At 39.3% G+C, this 22,887-nt stretch overlaps 1 long non-coding RNA gene across 1 annotated transcript; it reads left to right on the forward strand.

Moving 5' to 3' along the window:
- Window positions 1-5,127: 5,127 nt before the first annotated feature.
- Window positions 5,128-22,887, forward strand: LOC128576100 (uncharacterized). The gene is made up of 3 exons (XR_008377239.1): window positions 5,128-5,230; window positions 21,278-21,424; window positions 22,688-22,887. It is a non-coding gene; the product is annotated as an uncharacterized LOC128576100 (long non-coding RNA).

Here is a 22,887-nt window from a genome sequence, read left to right on the forward strand (position 1 = left end):
TGGGATGAAACCTACTTAATTCATGATGTATGACTTTTTTGATGATAAACTGTAATCTATTGGCTAGGATTCTGTTGAGAATTTTTGCATCTATACTCATCAGTGAAATTGGTCTAAAGTTCCCCTTTTTAGCTGGCCTTTTCCTGGTTTTGGTATCAGGGAGATGCTTGCTTCATAGAACACGTTGGGGGAGATTCCTTCCTCCTCAATTTTTTGGAATAATTTCTGCTGTATAGGGATAAGCTCTTCTTTGAAGGTTTGATAGAATTCTGGTGTGAACCCATCCAGACCAGGCCATTTTTTTTGTTGGGAGATTTATTGTTTCTTTGATCTCAATGCTTGAAATTGGTCTGTTCAGGAGATATATTTCATCTGGGCTAAGTCTAGGGAGAGGGCGTGATTCCAAACATTGATCCATTTTCTTCACATTGTCAAATTTCTGGGCATAAAGTTTCTGGTAGTATTCAGAGATAATCTCTTGTATCTCTGTGGCATCAGTTGTTATTTCCCCTTTATCATTTCTGATTGAGGTTACTAAAGATTTTACTTTTTTTTTTTTTTTTGTGGTTTTTTGGACAGGACTGGGTTTGAACCTGCCACCTCCGGCATATGGGACCGGTGCCCTACTCCTTGAGCCACAGGCACCGCCCAAGATTTTACTTTTTATTATTACTAGTTAATCTGGCCAAAGGTTTATCTATTTTATTTATTTTTTCAAAAAACCAACTCCTTGGGTGGCGCCTGTGGCTCAGTCGGCACCATATACCGAGGGTGGCGTAATCAAACCCGGCCCCGGCTGAACTGCAACCAAAAAATAGCCGGGCGTTGTGGCGGGAGCCTGTAGTCCCAGCTACTTGGGAGGCTGAGGCAAGAGAATCACTTAAGCCCAGGAGTTGGAGGTTGCTGTGAGTTGTGTGATGCCATGGCACTCTACTGAGGACCATAAAGTGAGACTCTGTCTCTACAAAAAAAAAAAAAAAAAAAACCCAACTCCTTCTTTCATTAATTTTCTGAATGATTCTCTTGTTTTCAATTTCATTAATCTCTGATTCAATTTTGGATATTTCTTTTCTTCTGCTGGGTATAGGCTTAGATTGTTCTTCTTTTTCCAATTCTATCGGATGGCTTGTGAGTTTGTTGATATGTTCTCTTTCTGTTTTTCAAATGTAAGTGTCTAAAGTGATAAATTTTCCTCTCAGGACTGCTTTTGCTGTATCCCACAGATTTTGGTAGCTTGCGTCTTCATTGTTGTTATACTCAAGGAAGTTAATGATTTCCTTTTTAATTTCTTCCCACACCCAACTGTCATTCAGCATAAGGTTGTTTAACTTCCATGCCTTGTGTGAGGTTGAACGGTTTTGTTGGAGTTGAGTTCCACTTTTAGTGCCTTGTGGTCTGTAAAGACACAAGGTAGAATTTCAATTCTTTTGATTCTGTTGAGGTTTGTTTTGTGTCCTAGGACTTAATCAATTTTGGAGAATGTTCCATGGGGTGATGAGAAGAATGTATATTCTTTATCTTTGGGATGGAGTGTTCTATATGCGTTTATCAAGCACAGTTTTTCTAGGGTCTCATTTAAATCTCTCTTTGTTTAATTTCTGTTTAGAAGATCTGTCCATCTCTGAGAGAGGGGTGTTAAAGTCCCCTGTTAACATGGTGTTATAGGATATATTGCTCAGACTAAGCAAGGTCTGTTTCAAGAGTCTGGGAGCATTTAAATTGGGTGCATAAATATTTAGAATTGAAATGTCTTCTTGATATAAGATACAAGAAGATATGCTCTTTAAGTTACTGTGCCTCTGGCCTAAAGTTTTAATGAGTTCTTTACCCTTGACCAATATGAAGTGACCATCATTGTCTTTTTTGACTTTAGTTGCTTTAAATCCACATGTATCTGAAAACAAGATTGCAGCCCCTCTTTTCTTCAGAATTCTGTTTGCCTGAAAAATTGCCTTCCAACCCTTAACTCTGAGTTTTGTTTTTTTTTTTTTAGGACCTTAAACATTAACAACTCTTAATACTTTATTTTATAGATGATATTTTTGCCCAAAGAGTTAATAGAGTTGCACAAGAGTTCTCAGCTGTCCGTTGAACTCTGAATTTTAATTTGTTTTTTTGACGTGAGGTGTGTTTCCTGCAGACAGCAAATAGACAGCTTGTGTTTTTTAATCCAATCAGCCAATCTATGTCTCTTCAGTGTGGAATTCAAGCCATTGACATTTATTGAGATAACTGATAAGTGTGGTAGCATTCTATTCATCTTATTTTGTGTAAGTCCATTGCTTAGTTTTGTCTTTTGCATCATCACGAAACTAGGTTCTGTCCTTTAATTTCTGGGTGTTTACTTTGCTGAAGGTCCATTGTGATGGTCAGTGTGTAGAACAGGTTGAAATATTTCCTGTAAAGCTGGTCTTGTGGCAAATTTCCTCAAAGTTTGCATATCAGTAAAAGATTTGATTTCTCCATCAATTTTAAAGCTTAGCTTAGCGGGATATAGAATTCTGGGCTGGAAATTGTTCTGTTTAAGTAGATTAAAGAGAGATGGCCATTGTCTTCTGGCTTGAAAAGTTTTATTAGAGAAGTCTGCAGTCACCCTGATAGATTTGCCCCTGTAGGTCAGTTGGTGCTTACTCCTGGCAGCTGAAAGAATCTTTTCTTTTGTCTTGACTTTAGATAGATGGATAACAATATGTCTTGGAGAAGCTCTATTTGAGTTGAGGCGACCAGAGGACGGATATCCCTCTGAAAGGAGTATGTCAGAATCTTTGGTGATATTTGGGAAATTTTCCTTTATAATATTCTCTAGAATGGTTTCCATTCCTCTGGGGCATTCTTCTTCCCCTTCTGGGATACCTATAACTTGTATGTTTGAATGCCTCATAAAGTCCCATAATTCTGTCAGTGAAAATTCTGCTTTCTCTCTCTTCTTTTCTGCCTCTTTCACTATCCGAGTTATCTCAAGAGCTTTGTCCTCTACCTCTGAGATTCTTTTTTCTTCATGGTCTAATCTGTTGTTGATACTTTCTGTTGCATTTTTAAGTTCTCTAATTGACTGCTTCAGTTCCTTCCGCTCTGCTATATTCTTTTTATATTCTTCATATCATTCATCTCTTATTTGATTCTGTTTTTGGATTTCCTTTTAGTTATTTTCCACTTTCTCACAATTTCCTTCATTGTTTTTTGATTGTTTTCTACCTTCTCAGCAATTTCCTTCATTGTTTTCATCATTTGTATTTTAAATTCCCCTTCTTTCATTTCTAACATCTCTTTATAGATGGAATCCTCTGCTGTAGCTACCTCATAGTCCCTTGAAAGGACTGCTCTGGACTGGTATTTCATGTTGCCAAGATTTTTCTGCTGATTCTTCTTCATGAGTGCTTTCTTATATCTGTTTCTTTGCCCTAATTTTCCTTTCATTTCCTCTTGTTCTTTAAGTTACTGTGCCTCTGGCCTAAAGTTTTAATGAGTCCTTTTGGTACGGGACTAGAAGGATGAGAAGATTGAAGAGCAAGAATGGAAAAAAGATTTAAAAAAAGAAAGAAAAAGAGAAAGAAGAGGGGGCAAGTAAAAGGAAATATTGACAAAAACAAGAAAGGCATGGAAAGAAGAAGACAGGAGTAATATAGGTATACAGTAGGGTACTTTGACCCAACCTTAAAAACCCCCAACCTCTGGGAGTGTTGGGTTAGGTGGTTTCCTTGAGGTCAACAGCTCTTTGCCAGCCTGATCAGACACAGTATCGCACCTCCACCAGATAGAGAGGAAAGACAAAAATACTATAAATCAAACCCAAACAAACAAAAACCCTTATGGGATAATATGGGGGTGGGGGGACAAATAATAGGGGCAGAAACACTGGCAAAAAATGAAATTCTAATTGTTAAAGAAGGCAAAAGTGGAAGATTATATTTAAACTAGAATAGTGAGGGGGGAAAGAACAAAAAGGAAAAAAAAAAGAAAAATGTCAAGGAAAATGTTGAAATTAAGAAACAAAAACAAAACCCCCCAAACCAAAATACCAAACAGTATATGCATCTTGCTGAATATTGTCTGGGCAACAGGTGATCTTCTGAGGTATTAGATGTTAATCACAATGTTGATATAGCTGTATGAGATGAAGACTGGAGGCCTCCACTGATTTCTCAGACCCCACAGGCTTGGGAGCCCAAATGTCTCCTTAGCCCGCTTAAAAGACACTCCAAATTGTGAACCTTGGCTAAGCAGAAACTTTCCAGGGAAAGCACTTATCACTGGGATCTCTCTTGGTGTGGCTGCCCACTTATCCAGAGCGTCAAAACTGGTCTCATTCTATGTCCCTGAGGGCCAAGGCTGTTAATCTGCCAAACACTTAGATCTCTGCTCTTCCCCAGCATCAAAGTCACTAGATTACTTGCCCAAGGTCTCCTGGCCAATCCCCATGCTGCAACCCACAGGGGCAGCTCCCCTACAGTGGCTGTGTGGGCAGCCCACAGCTGATATTAGCTCCTTTCAGGCTCAGCAGCTCAGTTGGGGGCCCCAGACAATGCCCAAAGTCGTCTGCACACCCGCCCAAGATCTCCCAAGGCAGTTCAATCGAGTGCCCAAGTCTTAAAAAACCAAAACGGCCCACAGGTAAGGGTTTTCCTGCTTGCAGTCTCACTGTTGCCAACCCAACAAACACACCTACCACTTGCCAGTTTTCCACTGCTTTTGTCCTCCTCATGGGGTCCAGAAGTCTCTCACTGACTCCCTGTGTCATTAAAGGGAAGTTTCTGGGCAGAACCCACAAGCCAGGGATGCCTGAAGTCTTCTCTCCCCAGTCTCACTATGCCCGGTTGCACAGAAGCTGTTACTTGGCTGCCATCTTGCTTGAGACAATCCCCACTTTTTGAATAGGCTGAAAGTGGTGAAGTAACTTGTTGAGCCACCTCGTCAATAAGAGTGAGAACCAGACCAAGAATCTGAGCCTTCCTCTCTGTTCCAGAGTTTTCCTACTCTGCTAGGAAGACTAAGCACCAAGATATAACTGTTCAAACTAAGAGTAGTTTGTGTCTTAGATTGAGAAAGATAAATTCATTTAACTGAGCAGCAATTGTCTATTACTGTTTACTGCATTTTATAACACTATCTTATCTTATATTTTGAAACAGGGACTTTCAAGATACAGCAATGGGACATAGGCAGACATGATTTTCTTGAATCTGCCCCTGGCCTGGGGATGTTTGTGACTGTTACAACGTACAATGAAGAGGTAAAACCTTTCTTTATGTTATGCCACTAAAATTTTTCATTTGCTAAAAATTCCTGGGCAATGTAACCCAAGAACTTTTAAAAGCTCTACAAAAGCACTCATTAACTAGCATTAGCAATTTTTAATGTGTACAGCCCTCAATAAAAGCATGACACAATAATGTAGAAAGTTCCTCCCCTCAGTGAGCCTATAACTTAGCTGAGAAGCAGAGACAGACTTCTTAACATAAGGTTTTTTTTTTGTAGAGACAGAGCCTCACTTTATGGCCCTCGGTAGAGTGCCATGGCATCACACAGCTCACAGCAACCTCCAACTCCTGGGCTTAAGCGATTCTCTTGCCTCAGCTTCCCAAGTAGCTGGGACTACAGGCGCCCGCCACAACGCCCGGCTATTTTTTTTTTGGTTGCAGTTCAGCCAGGGCCGGGTTTGAACCCGCCACCCTCGGTATATGGGGCCGGCGCCTTACCGACTGAGCTACAGGCGCCGCCCCATAAGGTTTTTTAAAAATAATCAGCTAGGCACTGTAGCTCAGTAATTAGAGTGCTGGCTCTGCATATCAGGGGCAGCGTGTTCAAAGCTCACTCGGGCTTGATTAAGGAAAAAAACAAGAAAAAGAAAACAAAAAAAAACAAAAAATCAAATGGTAGGCCTCATCTCTGTCATCTTGGGTCTGCTGACCTTGCTGGGCAGAGGGGATCATTAAGCCAGAGCACCCCTCTGGTTTTGCATGGCCAGCACCTCCTCTGTGGCTGCAGTAGTGTCACCCAAGTATAAGGGCCAAATGAGCAACCTTCCCCCTCTGCTGTGGTGGGGCTTTCTCTAGTGATCAGCAGCCTCTGGGTCTCTCTGGTCTTAGAGACTCTTCTTCACTGGGAATTAGTAGAGGAACAGAAAAGTCACCAGGTCAAGTGGAAAGAATGTGGATTTTGGTCCAGAGCCAAGTTCAAGCATAGATTGTCGTCTTCAAGTTAAAATGTTGGGCAGGTTATTTGACTGCTTTGCTCCTCAGCTTTCTCATCTATACAATGGATGTAACAGAGATGTCCATCTTCTGCCACGCCAGCTTGAGGTAATCTGAATTACTCCTCTGTTCACTCAAGCCTGGTCCTGGAGATCTGTTCACAGGGTGGCAGGAGAGCAGCAGGCCAAACCCTTGCAGAACAGAACAGACATCTACCTGGCCAGCAAGGAGAGAGTGCTGGCAGCAGATAAGAAGGAATGCCTGTTTTCATGAAAACTGGGTGATCAACTGGCCTAAGCTCAGGACAGACCTTTGGACACCCCCACTTATGTGGAGTCATGCAGCTATACGGTTAAAGGCTCCAATCCAATTGGATTACTAGGCACTTGACTCTTGCCTGCTCAACAGTTCACTCTTGGCACACCTCGTACCTCGCTGACAGCAGTTCCACTGGACTATTTTCCTGGCACCAGTTACCTGTAAAGACAGATACCTCCCATCCCTATACCCTGGCTAGAGCTCCTTGCCAGTATCCTGTTTCCTGTTACACCAAAATCCAGTTCTCTTCTGTTCCTTCCCAGTAAGCCTTGAGGACCAATCTAAAAATGTCTCCAAATCTTATTAAATCCGGAGTCCAAATTTTAAACGGGCTGAAAACTGTCACATTAAAATCTGTTCACTGTTTTTTAGCCAGGCGTTGTGGAGGGGGGGCACCTATAGTCCCAGATACTTGGGAGGCTAAGGCAAGAGAATCACTTAAGCCCAAGAGTTTGAGGTTGCTGTGAGCTGTGACGTCACAGTACTCTACTGAGGTCGACAGAGTGAGATTCTGTCTTTATATAAATAAATAAATAAAATCTGTTTTTATTTCAGGCATTCTCTGAGTCAGAGAATGCCTGAAACAACATTCTCTTCTAGAAAGGAGGAGAAATGTTTTCATTCACTCTTCAAATATTCAACAAACATTTATTATAGGCCCAGTATGTATCCAACTTACTTCTTAGCTTAGGAGAAAGAAAATTATATGCCTAACTCTTTTCTTGGCCCAGGAAAGAGACAAAATTTGCACTCCACAGACCTTATTTTCAGACAGGCTCTCTCCATCTGAAGGTTAGAGGATGAGAAACAGCTCTAGTTTCAGTATTTCTTACAACCTAAGAGCCCTTTTAAGATCCTTGTCAGTGCCCCCACAAATGCTGTCCCTATGTACCCTATGTGTCAGTACCCCACAAGTGCTGTCCCTATGTACCCCTATGTGTCGGTACCCACAAGTGCTGTCCCTATATACCCCTATGTGTTAGTATCCCACAAATGCTGTCCCTATGTACCCCTATGTGTTGGTACCCCACAAGTACTATCCTTATATACCCCTATATGTCAGTGCCCCCACAAGTGCTGTCCCTATGTACCCTTATGTGTCGGTACCCCATAAGTGCTGTCCCTATATATCCCTATATGTCAGTGCCCCCACAAGTGCTGCCCCTATGTACCCCTATGTGTCAGTACCCCACAAGTGCTGTCCCTATATATCTCTATATGTCAGTACCCAACAAGTGCTGTCCCTATATATCCCTATATGTCAGTGCCCCCACAAGTGCTGTCACTATGTACCCCTATGTGTCAGTACCCCACAAGTGCTGTCCCTATGTACCCCTATGTGTCGGTACCCACAAGTGCTGTCCCTATGTACCCCTATGTGTCGGTACCCCATAAGTGCTGTCCCTATATATCTCTATATGTCAGTGCCCCCACAAGTGCTGTCCCTATGTGTCAGTACCCAAGTGCTGTCACTGTATCCAGTAGCACAGGTTACTCTAAGTCACCAATCTTGACCATGTGTCTGTTCTTATGGCATATTCATTAATAGCACAGGGGTGAACATGGCTGTGGGGGTAGGAAAGGCAGACAATAACCACAAATATGTGCCATACATGCAAACCTATGCATTCTGCATTCCATTTTCCATTTCCTATCCTACTTTGTGTAACAAACTATAGTTCTGAGGTTAAATAAGTTATAGAAGGTCACATCATCAAGTACAGGCAACACACACAGAGATTTCGACTCAAGTATTTTTTTTCCAACAAAAATTTTTGTTGGAAAAAATTTTTTCCAATTTTAAGCTAACAGGGATTTGAAAATGTTTGTAGACTTGAATATTCACTGGAATGAGACTATGCAGAACCCTGAATATGAAACTAAACTTCAGAAATACAACTTAATAGGTAATAACTTAAGAAATGCAACTTAATAGGTAATGTACCCCTATGTGTCAGTACCCACAAGTGCTGTCCCTATGTACCAGAAAAAAATCACTGGATATTTTTTCAGGGAAGAGTTGTCATTCAAACAAAAATAGAAATAAATTATAAAACCTGACCTGTGAATGCAGTTTTATTTTATAAAATTTCCCCTTTAATGGCCTATTAAGGGAAATTAAGTACACAACAATATTCTTGTTTTTTTTTTTGAGACAGAGTCTCAGTATGTTGCCTTCAGTAGAGTACGGTGGCATCACAGCTCACAGCAACCTCAAACTCTTGGGTTTAAGCAATTCTCTTGCCTCAGCCTCCCAAGTAGCTGGGACTACAGGCACCCACTACAATGCCCGGCTATTTTTTATTGCAGTTGCCATTATTGTTTTTTAGCTGGCCTGGGCTAGGTTTGAACCTGACAGCCTTGGTGTATGTGGCTGGCGCCATAACCACTGTGCTACAAGCACCAAGCCAACGATATTCTTTAATTTTAGTCAAACCAAAATTGAAAGACTTTTTTATTTTTCTGAGACAGAGTCTCACTATGTGGCCCTCAGTAGAGTGCTGTGGCATACAGTTTACAGCAACCTGAAACTCTTGGGCTTAAGCGATTCTCGTGCCTCAGCCTCCCAAGTAGCTGGGACTACAGGTACCCACCACAATGCCTGGCTATTTTTGTTGTTGTTGTTGTAATTGTCATTGTTGTTTGGCAGGCCTGGGCCAGGTTCGAACCTGCCAGCTCCAGTGTATGTGGCCGGCACCCTAGCTGCTGAGCTACAGGTGCCGAGCCTGAAAGACTTTAAAAAAAAGGAAAAGATTGCATTTTACTCTGTATATTTATAACTATTTTTAAAATGATTTAACAGATTTGTTTAGAGCAGTGGGGTTCAGAGAAAATCGAGTGGGAAGTATACAGAATTGTTATAGTCCCTCTGCCCCCACACCCTCAAAGTCTCCCCTACCATCAACAAGCCCCACTAGAATGGTACATTTGTTACAGCTGATGAACCTACTACATTGACACCTGTTATCACCCAAAGTTCATGGCTTACATTACAGTTATTCTTGGTGGTATACATTCCATGGGCTTGGATAAATGGGTTTATACATTCTATGGGTAATGACATGTACCCACCATTACAGTACCACACAAATCAGACTCACTACCTAAAAATCCTCTGTAGTCTGCCTATTCCTCCCTTCCTCTTTCTAACCCATGGCAATCACTGATCTTTTTACTGTTTCCATGGTCCATAGCCTTTTCTCACACTCATATTCAGCTGCAATCATACAGTGTGTGGCCTCTTCAGAATGGTGTCTTTCACTTAGTTTTATGCACTTAAGTTTCCTCTATGGTTTTCAGGGGCTTGCTAACTCATTTTTCTTTAGTGCTAAATGATACTCCATGGTCAGTATGTACTAGTTTATTTATACACTCACCTATAAAAGAACATCTTGGATGCTTCTGAGTTTTGGTAATTATGAATAAAGTTGCTATAAACATCCACGTTCAAGTTTCTGTGTGGACCTAAGTTTTCTTATCATTTGGGTAAATACCAAGAAGCATATTGCTGAATCATAGGTAAGAGGGTTTCGTTTTCAGAGAAAACTACCATACTGTCTTCCCAAGTAGCCGCACTGTTTTGCATTCCCACCAGCATGAATGAGAGTTCCTACTGCTCTACGTTTTTGTCAGCTTTTGGTGCTTTCAGTATTGGACTTTAACCATGTCAGGTGTGTACTGACATTCCATGGTTGTTTCAGTTTGCAATTCTCTAATGACATACGGTGTTGAACAACTTCTCATATGCTTATTTGCCATCTATATGCCTTTGGTGATCTGCTCATATTTTTGCTCATTTAAAATCATTTATTTTGGGGTGGTGCCTGTGGCTCAAAGGAGTAGGGTGCCGGCCCCATATGCCAGAGGTGGCGGGTTCAAGCCCAGTCCCGGCCAAAAACTGCAAAAAAAAAAAAAAAATTATTTTGGGGGGGTGGCACCTGTGGCTCAGTGAGTAGGGCATCAGCCCCATATACCGAGGGTGATGGGTTCAAACCCGGCCCTGGCCAAACTGCAACAAAAAATAGCCGGGCATTGTGGTGGGCACCTGTGGTCCCAACTACTCGGGAGGCTGAGGCAAGAGAATCGCCTAAGCCCAAGAGCTGGAGGTTGCTGTGAACTGTAACGCCACAGCCCTCTACCAAGGGAGACAAAGTGAGACTCTGTCTCTAAAAAAAAAAAATAAACGGGTGGTACCTGTGGCTCAGTGAGTAGGGCACTGGTCCCATATACCAGAGGTAGTGGGTTCAAACCCAACCCGGGCCAAAAACTGCAAAAAATAATGATAATAATAATAATAATTAATTAAAGAATTAGATTGAAGTATTTGTTTTTATTGACAAATACATATAGTTTGTGGGCACATGTGATTATTACTTATATAACTTCTAAAGGTCAGATCAGTGTACCTGGGATCTCTATCACCATAAATATTTATCTTTTCTTTATGCTAGAACTGTTCCCATTCTTGTTCTCTTCTAGGTGTTTTGAACATACAACAGATTGTTATAAACTAGTAATCCTACTGATCTAATACTAGGTCTTATTTCATATACCGAACTGCATATTTATACCCGTTAATCAAATTCCCTTTATCATGCCCCCCAACAGTGCACAAGGGTTTGCCTTTCTTCACATCCTTACCTGCATCCAGTTATTGCCTGCCTTCTTGATTAAAACTATCCTAAGTGTATTAAGATATCTCATTATAGTTTTGATTTGCACGTCTCTGATGATTAGTGAGGTTGAGCACTTTTTCAAATACCTGTTAGTCATTTGCATGTCTTCTTTTGAGTAGTGTTTATTCAGATCTTTTGCCCAAATTTTAATTGGATTATTTCATTTTTTGCTTTTGAGTTTAGACTCCTTACATAATCTGGTTATTAATTCCTTGTCAGATAGGTAGTTTGCAAATATTTTCTCCCATTCTGTGGGCTATCTCCTCACTTGGTTGGTTGTTTCCTTTACTATGCAGAAGCTTTTTAGCTTAATCTTACTTGTCTATTTTTGGTTTGGTCGCCTATTCTCCTGAGGTTTTACACAAATCAATGTCCTAGAAGCATTTTCCAATGTTTTCTTCTAGTAGTTTCATAGTTTCAGGTCTTAGATTTGAGTCTTATTCCATTTTTATTTGATTCTTGTGTATGTTATCCAATTTCATTCTTTTGCAGTCTAGTTTCATTCTTTTGCAGTTATCCAATTTTCTCAGCCTCATTTGTTGAAGAGACTATCTTTTCCACCATTTTATGTTTTTTTGTACCTTTGTCATAGATAAGTTGGCTATAAATGCATATTTTTTTTTTTTTTGCAGTTTTTTTTAGCTGGGGCCGAGTTTGAACCTACCACCTCCAGTATATGGGGCTAGCGGCCTACTCCTTGAGCCACAGGTGCCACCCCATAAATGCATATTTTATATCTGGGTTCTCTATTTTGTCCCATTGATCTGTACTACCATGCTTTACTTACTACAGCTTTATAGTAAACGTTGAAGTCAGGTAGTGTGACGTCTTTAGCTTTGTTCTTTTTGTTCAGGATTGCTTTGGCTATTTTGGGCTCTTTTGTGGCTTCACATAAATTTTAAGGTTTTAAAAATCTCTGTGAAGAATAGCATTGGTATTATGATAGGGATTGCAAGGAATCTGTAAATTGCTTTTGGTGGCACTTTTTTTTTTTTGTGGAGACAGAGTCTCACTTTACCACCCTCGGTAGAGCGCCATGACATCACAGGACTCACAGCAACCTCCAGCTCTTGGGCTTATGCGATTCTCTTGCCTCAGCCTCCCGAGCAGCTGGGACTACAGGTGCCTTGGTGGCACTTTTTAACAGTATTCTTTCAATCATGAGCATGGAGTAGCATTCCACTCTGTGCGTGTCCTTTTTGTTTGTTTGTTTGAGATAGATTCTTACTATGTGGCCCTCAGTAGAGTGCTGTGACATCACAGCTCACAGCAACCTGAAATTCTTGGGCTTAAGCAATTCTCTTGCCTCTGCCTTCCAAGTAGCTGGGACTACAGGTGCCCACCACAACACCTGGCTTCATCAGTGTTTTAAAAATATTTTTCCTTATAAATATGTCTTTCACTTCTTTGGTTAAATTGATTCCTGGGTGTTTTAAATTCTTTATAGCTATGGTAAGTTAGGCTGCTTTCTTAATTTCTTTTCATATTACTTGCTATTGGTATACATAAATGCTACTGACTTCTGAATGTTGGTTTTGTATCCTTCAACTTTACTGAATTAACTTACCAGTTCTAATAGGATTTAGAGGAGTCTTTCTTTAGGTTTTTCTAAGATCATTTCATCTATGAACAAGGTTAATATGACTTCCTTCCTTCCCAATTTGGATATCCTTTACTTCTTCTTCCCTAATTTCACTGATCAGGACTTCTAGTACTACACTGAATAGAAGTGGTGAAAGTGGACACTCTCGCCTTACTCCAGATCTCAGAGGAAAGGCCTTCAAAGTTTCCCCACTCAGTACAATGCTAGCTGTGCATGTTATATGTGGCCTTTATTATTCTGAGGTAGGTGCCTTTTATACTCAGTTTGACGAGGGTTTTTATCATAAAGTGATATTAAATTTCATAAAATGATTTTCAGCATCTCTTAAAATAATCACATGGTTTTTGTTCTTGGTTCTGTTAATGTGATATATATCATGTTTACTGATTTACACATGTTGAACCATCTTTTTTTTTTTTTTTTAGACAGAGTATCATTTTGTCACCCTTGGTAGAGTGCTATGGCATCACAGCTCACGGCAACCTGAAACTCTTGGGCTTAAGCGATTCTCTTGTCTCAGCCTCCCAAGTAGCTGGGACTACAGGCACCCACCACAACACCCGGCTATTTTCTTTTTTTTTTTTTCTCTTTTTAAGATGGTTTCTTTTCTTTTCTTTTTTTTTTTGTAGTTTATGGCCAGGGCTGGGTTTGAACCCGCCACTTCCAGCATATGGGACCGGCACCCTACTCCTTGAGCCACAGGCGCCGCCCTTTTTTTTTATTGTAGTTGTCTTTGTTGTTTAGCTGGTCTCAGCCAGGTTTGAACCCACCAGCCTTGGTGTATGTGGCTGGCACCATAACCACTGTGCTACGGACGCCAAGCCATGTGTTGAACCATGTTTACATCTTGATGAATCCCATTTGGTCATGATGAACCATCTTTTTAATGTTCTCTTGAATTTGATTTTCTAATATTGTGTTGAGAATTTTTGCATCTATGTTCATCAGTACTGACTTACAGTTGTTTATTTTTAATTGAGACACAGTCTCACTTTGTTACCTCGGTAGAATGCTGTGGCATCATAGCTCACAGCAACCTCAAACTCTTGGGCTCAAGTGATCCTCCTGCCTCAGTTTTTAATTTTTAGTAGAGACAGGGTCCCACTCTTGCTCAGGCTGGTCTTGAACTCATGAGCTCCAGCAATCCACCTGCCTCGACCTCCCAGAGTGCTGGGATTACAGGGATGAGCCACTGCACCAGGCCTATAGTTTTCTTTTCTTGTTGCATCTTTGTCTGGTTTTGGCATCAGGATAATGCTAGCCTTGTTAAATATGTTTGGAAGTATTCCCTCTTCTTAAATTCTTTGATGTTGGGACTTTATTACCGTTCTAATCTCTTTACTTGTTATTGGATTATTTTTCTATTTCTTCATGGTTCAATCATGGTACGTTGAATGTGTTCAAGAATTATCCATTTCTTCTAGGTTTTGCAGTGGGTTGACATACAGTTGTTCATAATAGTCTCTGATGATTCTTTGTATTTCTGCGCTCTCAGTTGTTTTGCCTCCTTTTTCACTGCTCATTTTATTTATTTGGGTCTTTTTTTTTTCTTAGTCTTCACAAAGGTTTGTCAATTTCATTTATATTTTTTAAAAAACAACTTTTCTTTCTTATTTTTTAGGGACAGTGTCTTTTTCTGTAGTGGTGCAATCACAACTCACTGTAGCCTCAAATTCCTGAGTAGCTGGGACTTCAGGTATATGCCACCATACCCAGCTAATTTTAAAATTTTTTGTAGAGATAAGTTCTCGCAAAGTTGTCCAGGCTGGTATCAAACTCCTAGACTCATGCAAAAACTGGTACAAGTTCTTCCTTCAATGTTTGGTAGAATTCACCAATTAACCCATCTGGGGCTGATGCCTTCTGCTTTTAATCATTGATGTAATTTTTTTAATTTCTTAAAATAGGCTCTGGATTACCTATTTCTTCTTATATTTTGTTACATTCCATAGTTCAAGGAATTGGTCCATTTCATCTAGGTTGTCAAATTGTGGGTATGGAGTTGTTCACTGTACCCCTTTACTAGCCTTTTAGTCTCCATGGGATCTGCAGTGATGGCTCCCCGTTCTCCTCTGGTTTTAGTAATTTGTGTCCTCTCTTTTTTCTTAGTTTGGCTATAAGCTTATTGATCTTTTCAAATAATCAGCTTTTGGTTTCATTAATTTTTTTCTACTTGCTGGTTTTAATTTCACTGATTTCTAATCTACTTTTTATTATTTCTCTTCTACTGCTTACTTTGCATTTAATTTGTTCTTCTAGTTCCCTAAGGTGGAAGCTTAGATTATTGATTTTAGACCTTCTTTTCTAACATAGTTCTTCCTTGGTATTCATGGGGGATTTGTTCCAGGACCCATATTCGTGGGGGATTTGTTCCAGGACCCACTCCCCAAGGATACCAAAATCTGAAGATGCTTGAGTCCCTTATATATTATAAAATGGCAAAGTATTTGCATGTAACCTATGCATATCTTCCCACATAATTAAAAATCTCTCTAGGTTGCTTATAACACTTAATACAATGTAAATGCTATGTAAATAGTTGTTACACTATATTATATATTTGTATTGTATTATTTCTTAGTATTTTTTCAAATAATTTTGATCCCTGGATGTTTTGATCCATGGATGTGGAACCCAGGGATACAGAGGGCCAACTGTATATGCATTCAATACTTTAAATTTCCCTCTAATCACTGCTTTTGTTTTATCCCAAATTTTAGTAAGTTGTATTTTCAGTTAGTCAAAATAATTTAAAATTTCTCTTAAGATTTCTTCTTGACTCATGTTGATTAGAAATGTGTTTAATCTCTTAAGTGTTTGGGGATTTTGCAGCTATCTTTCTGATATTGATTTCTAGTTTAAGTCCCTGTGGCATAAGAGCATACATTGTATGGTTTCTATTCTTTTCAATTTGTTAAGGTGTGATACATGGCCCAGAATGTAGTCTATCTTGGTGAATGTTCCATGTGAGCTTGAAAAATGTGTATTCTTGTGTTGTCAGATAAGACAGCCTACAGATGTCAATTACATCCAGTCAACTGATGGTGCTATTAAGTTCAACTAAGTCCTTACTGGTTTTCTGCCTGCTAGATCTTTCTACTTCTGATAGAAGGGTGTTGAAATCTCCAGCCATAATAGAGGACTCATCTGGCCTTACTTGCAGTTCTTACAGGTTTTACTTCACATATTTTATGCTCTATTGTTTAGTACACACATATTGAGGATGGCCACACCTTCTTAGACAATGACTCCTCTATCGCTATGCAATTAACTCTGATAATTTTCTCTGCTTCTAACATCTACTGTCTTAAATACAAGTACTCCAGCTTTATTTTGATTAAGGTTAACTCTCTATCTCTTCACTTTTAATCTGTATGTCTTTATTTTTTAAATGATTTGTTTATAGGCTGGACACAATAGTTCATGCCTGTAATCCCAGCATTCTGGGAGACTGAGGCTGGTGGATTGCTTGAGCTCAGAAGTTCATGACCAGCCTGAGCAAGAGCAAAACCCAGTCTTTAAAAACAGCTGCTCATGGGCGGTGCCTGTGGCTGAGTGAGTAGGGCGCCAGCCCCATATGCCGAGGGTGGCGGGTTCAAACCCAGCCCCGGCCAAACTGCAACCAAAAAATAGCCGGGCGTTGTGGCGGGTGCCTGTAGTCCCAGCTGCTCGGGAGGCTGAGGCAAGAGAATCACATAAACCCAAGAGTTAGAGGTTGCTGTGAGCCATATGACGTCATGGCACTCTACCCAAGGGGGGTACAGTGAGACTCTGTCTCTACAAAAAAAAAAGAAAAAAACAGCTGCTCGTTGTGGTGGGCACCTATAGTCCCAACTACTCAGGAGGCTGAAGCAAGAGGACTGCTTGAGCCCAGGAGTTTGAGGTTACTGTGAGCTATGATGCCACAGCACTCTACCTAGGGAGACAGAGACTCTGTCTCAAAGAAATAAAACCATTAAAAAAATAAGTAGTAAGTGGTAGACCACTGACACTTAAAGAGATTGATATAGTTGGATTAATATCTGCCATATATGTTACTACAGTATTTTCCAGTCATTGCCCTTGTTCTTTGTTCCAATTTTTGTCTTTTTCCTAACTTTTGTGGTTTTAGTTGAGCATCTTCTATGATTCTAATCTCTCTTCTTTCTTAGCATTATCAAGTATACTTTTTATTTTAGTGGCTATCCTAGCATTTGCCAGACATGTTACAGCTAACCAAGTCTACTTTCAAATGACGCTATAACACTTAACAGAAGTGCATGTGTCTTATAATAACAAAGTACTCCTACTAATTCTTCCCTCCTGTCCCTGTTATCACTGCTGTCATTAATTTCACATATACATAAACTATGATCATTGGATACATTATTGCTATTATTTCTTTTTGTGTGTGTTAATATTGAGGTGGATTGCTTGAGCTCCACCTCAATTAAATCACATTATTAAATCATAGCTGTGTACATTAATGCAATCATGGGGCACCATACACTGGTTTTATATACCATTTGATATATTTTCATCACACTGCTTAATATAGCCTTCCCGGCATTTTCTTACTTACTGTGTTAAGACATTTATATTCTACATTTAGTAAGTTTCACATGTACCCTTGTAAGATGCACCACAGGTGTAATCCCACCAATCACCCTTCCTCCACTCTTCCTCCCCCCTCCCTCCCCTGCCTCTTCCCCATATTCTTAGGTTATAACTAGGCTATAGCTTTCATATGAAAGCCATAAATTAGTTTCATAGTATGGCTTCAGTACATTGGATATTTTTTCTTCCAATTGCTATTATTTCTAACAAACTGTTATTTATTAGATCAGTTAAAGATAAGGAACGTTTTTATTTTACCTCTACTTATTTCTTCTTCAATGTGCTTCCCTTCTTTATGAAGATCTGAGTTTCTGATCTACATCTTTTTCTTTCCTTCTGAAGAACTTAAATTCTAACATTTCTTGCTAGGCAGGTCTACCAACAACAAATTCCTTCAAGTTTTGTTTATCTGCAAAAGTATTCATTTCTCCTTAACTCATTTAAAAATTAGGACCTCACTCTGTCACCCAGGCTAGACTGCAGTGTTATCATCATAACTTAGTGCAGCCTCAAACTCCTGGGCTTAGCAATCCTGCCACCTCCACCTCCTGAAAAGCTATTATTACAGGCATACACCACCATCTCTGGCTGATTGCATTTCTAGTTTCCGTAGAGATGAGATCTTTTTGTTAACATACTGGGCTTGAACTCCTGGCCTCAAGCAGTACCACTACCTCAGCCTCTAGAAGGGTGATTACAGGCATTAAACCACCACACCCAGCCTCATCCTTAACTCTTGAAGCATAAATCTGCAGGATACCAAAGTCTAGCTTGGTTGTGGTTTTCTTCTCAATACGTTAAATATTTTACTCCACTCTCTTCTTGCTTTCATGGTTTCTGAGGAGAAATCAGGCATAATTCTGATCTTTGCTCTTCATTGGTAAGCTCTTTTCCTCTGGCTCCTTTCCAGATTTTTTTTCTTCACCCTTGACTTTCTACAGGATATCCTTACATGTAGGTTTTTGTTGTGTTTTGGGTCTTTCTTTGGCATTTATCCTCCTTAGTACTCAGTGATTCCTGAATCTGTGGCATGGTTTCTGTCATTAGTTTGGGAGAAATTCTCAATCATTATTGCTTCCAATATGTCTTTCTTCCCCTTTTTATTCTTCTCCTTCCTACATTCCCATTATGTGTTCAGTTACACTTTTGCAGTTGTCCTACAGATCTTGGATATTCTGTTCCATTTTTTCAGACTTCTCTTTTCTTTTTAGTTTTGTATGTTATTATTGACACATTCTCAAACTCGGAGATTTTTTGCTGCACTTTTGTTCAGTTTACTAATGAGCTTATCTCATTAGTAGTAATCAGGGCATTCTTTATCACCATTATAGGGTTTGTTTTTTCTTAATTTCTTACATTTCTTTTTTACTCCTTAGAATTTCCATCTCTGTGCTTACAGTATGCATTTTTTGCTTGCATGTTATCTTTTTCTTTCCACTAGAGCCTTAGCATAGTAATCATAGTTTTAAAAAATTCCTGATCTGATAACCCTAACATCCCTGTCACACCTGAATATAGCTCCAATGCTTGCTCTATCGCTTTAAATCTTTACCTTTTAATATGTCTTATAATGTTTCTGTTGAAAGCCAGACATCATGTGCTAGGTGAAGAAACCCAAAGAGGTTTCTGCTTGTGGGTTTCTGTTCTGGTAAGTTGTGACTCTTTGTATCTCACCAGATGTATCTCCAATTCAGGGGCAGCAATTTGTCTTATGATCTTAATTCTCTGACATATCTAAGAAAGACTGTGGATTTTCAGTTTGTTCAGCTTTTTGACTTGTTAAGATAGCCCCATAACCTCCAAGGTCTTTACATGCCAGAAAGAAGGCCTATAGCTGTTGTTAAAATCTTAAAGAATATAGAATATCCTAAGCAGAAAATCAAAGTTCCTACAAAAATATAACCACTATTAAAAGCCTGGTAAATATTCTTTGGAATCTTTTTCTAAGTATATAGAAACATGCAGATATATTTTTACAAATTATACTTCTTACAACAGTGTCCATTACACATTGCTCTTCCACAGAATACCACTGGTGATATATTCTAACATCACCATTAAAATATATAAGGGTCTAATATTCTTTTACTGGTAGATAACTTTCCTTTATTTAGCTTTGCTTTATTTTATTTGACCAATCTCCTACTGAAGAATTTAAAGTTATTTCAAATATGCCATTTTTCTATCACAAATAACATCACTGAATATTCTTTTACATATACCTCTGCCTATTTGTGCATTTACATAGAATGTTTCTATGCAGAAGTCCTCAAACTTTTTAGACAGGGGGCCAGTTCACTGTCCCTCAGACTGCTGAAGGGCCAGACTATAGTTTTAAAAAAAAAAAACTATGAACAAATTCCTATGCACACTGCACTTATCTTATTTTGAAGTAAAAAAACAAAACGGGAACAAATACAATCACACCGCCTCATGTGGCCCGCGGGCCATAGTTTGAAGACCCCTGAATAGAACCACTGGGTTAGTGATTATATACAATTAATATTATTATTATTTTGCCAGGGCTGGGTTTGAACCCGCCACCTCCAGTATATGGGGCCAGTGCCCCACTCCTTTAAGCCACAGGTGCCACCCTATACATTTTAATTTTTAATACTCATTACCAAACTGTTCACGAACATGGTTGTTCAATTTACATTCCCACCAACAACACTGAGAGAGTGTTTACTTCTACATATCATCCCTGGGTACTTTAAAATCTCTGCTAATCTGACAATGAACAAGTGTTTATTTTACTGTAGCTTGAACTTTTTTTATTACTACCAAAGCTGAACATTTTTTCACATTTATTAGCCATTCGATTTCTTCTTTAGGAACTGCACAATTTTTTACTAGATTATACAAGGAAGATTTATTTTTTTAAATGGGAAGTGGAGAATAATAAACCTAAACTATGGTAATCCTTAATCATAGGTATTATTATCAAAGTTATATGGTCCACAAGGAGAATTCTATTTTACTTCACATTCACCTGGTGAACACATCATTTGCTTACAATCTAATTCTACAAGGCTTGTGTCATTTGGAGGGAGTAAACTGGTGAGTATGTGCTTCCCACGTCCTTACTGATGAACACAGATTCAGTATTATTCAAGCATGACATTGCATGCTGAACCATTACACTCAGAATGGGTAGAAACTTATTAAAGTCCTGTACCCAGGTCTCAGTGCAGCAACCAAAGAGGGAGCTGGAGAGCTTGGAAGGGGTTCAAAGGAGAGCCATGAACTTGATTAAAGGGCTTGAAAAAAAAATAAGAGCTGTGAGGGAAGGTTAAAAAAAAACTGTGATTCAAGAGAATCGCGTAAGCCCAAGAGTTAGAGGTTGCTGTGAGCCGTGTGACGCCACGGCACTCTACCCGAGGGCGGTACAGTGAGACTCTGTCTCTACAAAAAAAAAACAAAACTGTGATTATTCAGGCTTGAAAACAAGTGAAGACTGAAAGATGAATTAACAATGAATTGTAATAAATAAAATTTCTACACGGTAGATGGTGGTTGGCTATTTTCTAAATGTGTTTACAATGGATGAAGAGAATTTGTACTTCAGCATAACAAACTTAGTTATGTGTAAAGAAAATTTTCCTGAGAGCATTAATCAAATTTTCTCAGCACTAACAGCTGTAAATCTGATGTTCAGGAATGTACAAAATACTTTCAGGTCAGTAGGTTATCACTTAATGCATTACTATTAGAAGAAAGACTACTGAGTAGAATGAGGACGAACGTGGCAGTAAGGATGAGGGAATGCCCCTTTCATGAAGAGGAGAGAAAGGAGAGAGAAAAGAGAGAACACAAAAGAGTGAGAAAGTAAAGAAAAAAACCAGCATTGCTGTTAAAACACACTGTTTCTTCTCTTTCTACTGTTTGTACAGCGGATCCACTTAGATATTCGAGTTGGAGAACATGACCTTGATGCAGCTATTGCTCAGGCAAAGGACAAAGTTAATGAAGTTATCTTCAAGCTTGAACATCTAATTGAACAAACTGAGCAAATAGTCAAAGAACAAAACTACCAAAGGGTCAGTCTGCCTTTGCAGTTTATTCAGTTTATTTCATCTCTTCCTGCCAGGAACACATTTCTCAATGCAAAGACCCAGCATCAAGTAAAGAATGAGCTGTCCATCTTTCTGAGCAGAAAGAGCAATCTTTCTTTGTTCTATCTGCTAGACCACGAGCTCCTCTAGAAAAAGGGACTGAGGCGAGAAAATCGCTTAAGCCCAGGAGTTGGAGGTTGTTGGGAGCTGTGTGATGCCACAGCACTCTATCGAGGGTCATAAAGTGAGACTCTGTCTCTACAAAAAAAATAAAGAAAGAAAAAGAAAAAGGGACTGCAGCTCATTCACCATTTTACCCTCTGTGCCTAGCAAAGTGCCCAGCAGTGGAGAACAAGCTTACAAAATGAATAAATAAATGGTTCTAAATGTACCCTATATATTTGTAGAGTATACTCACTTCTAAATTATAATTCTGCCTATTACGTGTTTCTGGAGTCACTGTGCTCAGTGGATGCCAGTCAGACATGGGCTCTTATTTGCTCTACCACTCACTACCTTGTGTTATCTTTAAATATGAAAATTAGATAAGGCAACAAGTGCTTGGTATAGTGCTTGGCATAAGGTAAGGACTCAGATGATGAAATCTATCACTATTGGGTAATGTTAATTTTGCCTCATGGTAGCAAATAAAATGTATAAGGTAATGGATCGTATTCCTGTTATTTACACCAAAATATAAAAACGTCTTTTATAAGATTGATTTTTACTCTCTTATGTTTGGCTAAACAACAGATTCTGGCTTAGGAAACCAGATATTGCACTTTGGCATTAAAATATATGTGTATGTATGTACATATACATATATATATATATTTTTTTTTTTTTTTTTTGAGGCAGGGTCTCACTTTGTTGCCTGGGCTAGAGTGCAATGGCATCATTATTGAGCTCACTGAAACCTCAAACTCCCAGGCTCAAACGATATTCCTGCCTTAGCCTCTCAAGCAGCTGGGACTACAAATGCCCACCACCACACCCAGCTAATTTTTCTATTTTTTGTTGAGATGGGGTTTTGCTATGTTGCTCAGGCTGATCCCCTAGCTCAAGTGATCCTCCCACCTCAGTCTCCCAAAGTACTAAAATTACAGATGTGAGCCCACTGGGCCCAGCCTGGCATAAGATAATAATTGGGAAATATTAAATACCTTGAATGCATACAGCAAGCTTCCTCTCAAAGTCATGAGTTAAGTACTTTATGAAACTAAACTTGTTTATATCTCTTTTGCATAGGACCGTGAAGAAAATTTTCGAATGACCAGTGAAGATACAAATAGCAACGTTCTATGGTGGGCTTTTGCCCAAACATTAACCTTTATTTCAGTTGGAATTTTCCAAATGAAGTACCTTAAAGACTTCTTTATAGCTAAGAAGCTTGTTTAAAAAATTATCAATAAAGGCAAATAATCTGCATGATATAAATCAAAATACCT

The sequence above is a fragment of the Nycticebus coucang genome, chromosome 23 (genome assembly GCF_027406575.1).
Source record: "Nycticebus coucang isolate mNycCou1 chromosome 23, mNycCou1.pri, whole genome shotgun sequence".
Taxonomy (NCBI): Eukaryota; Metazoa; Chordata; class Mammalia; order Primates; family Lorisidae; genus Nycticebus; species Nycticebus coucang.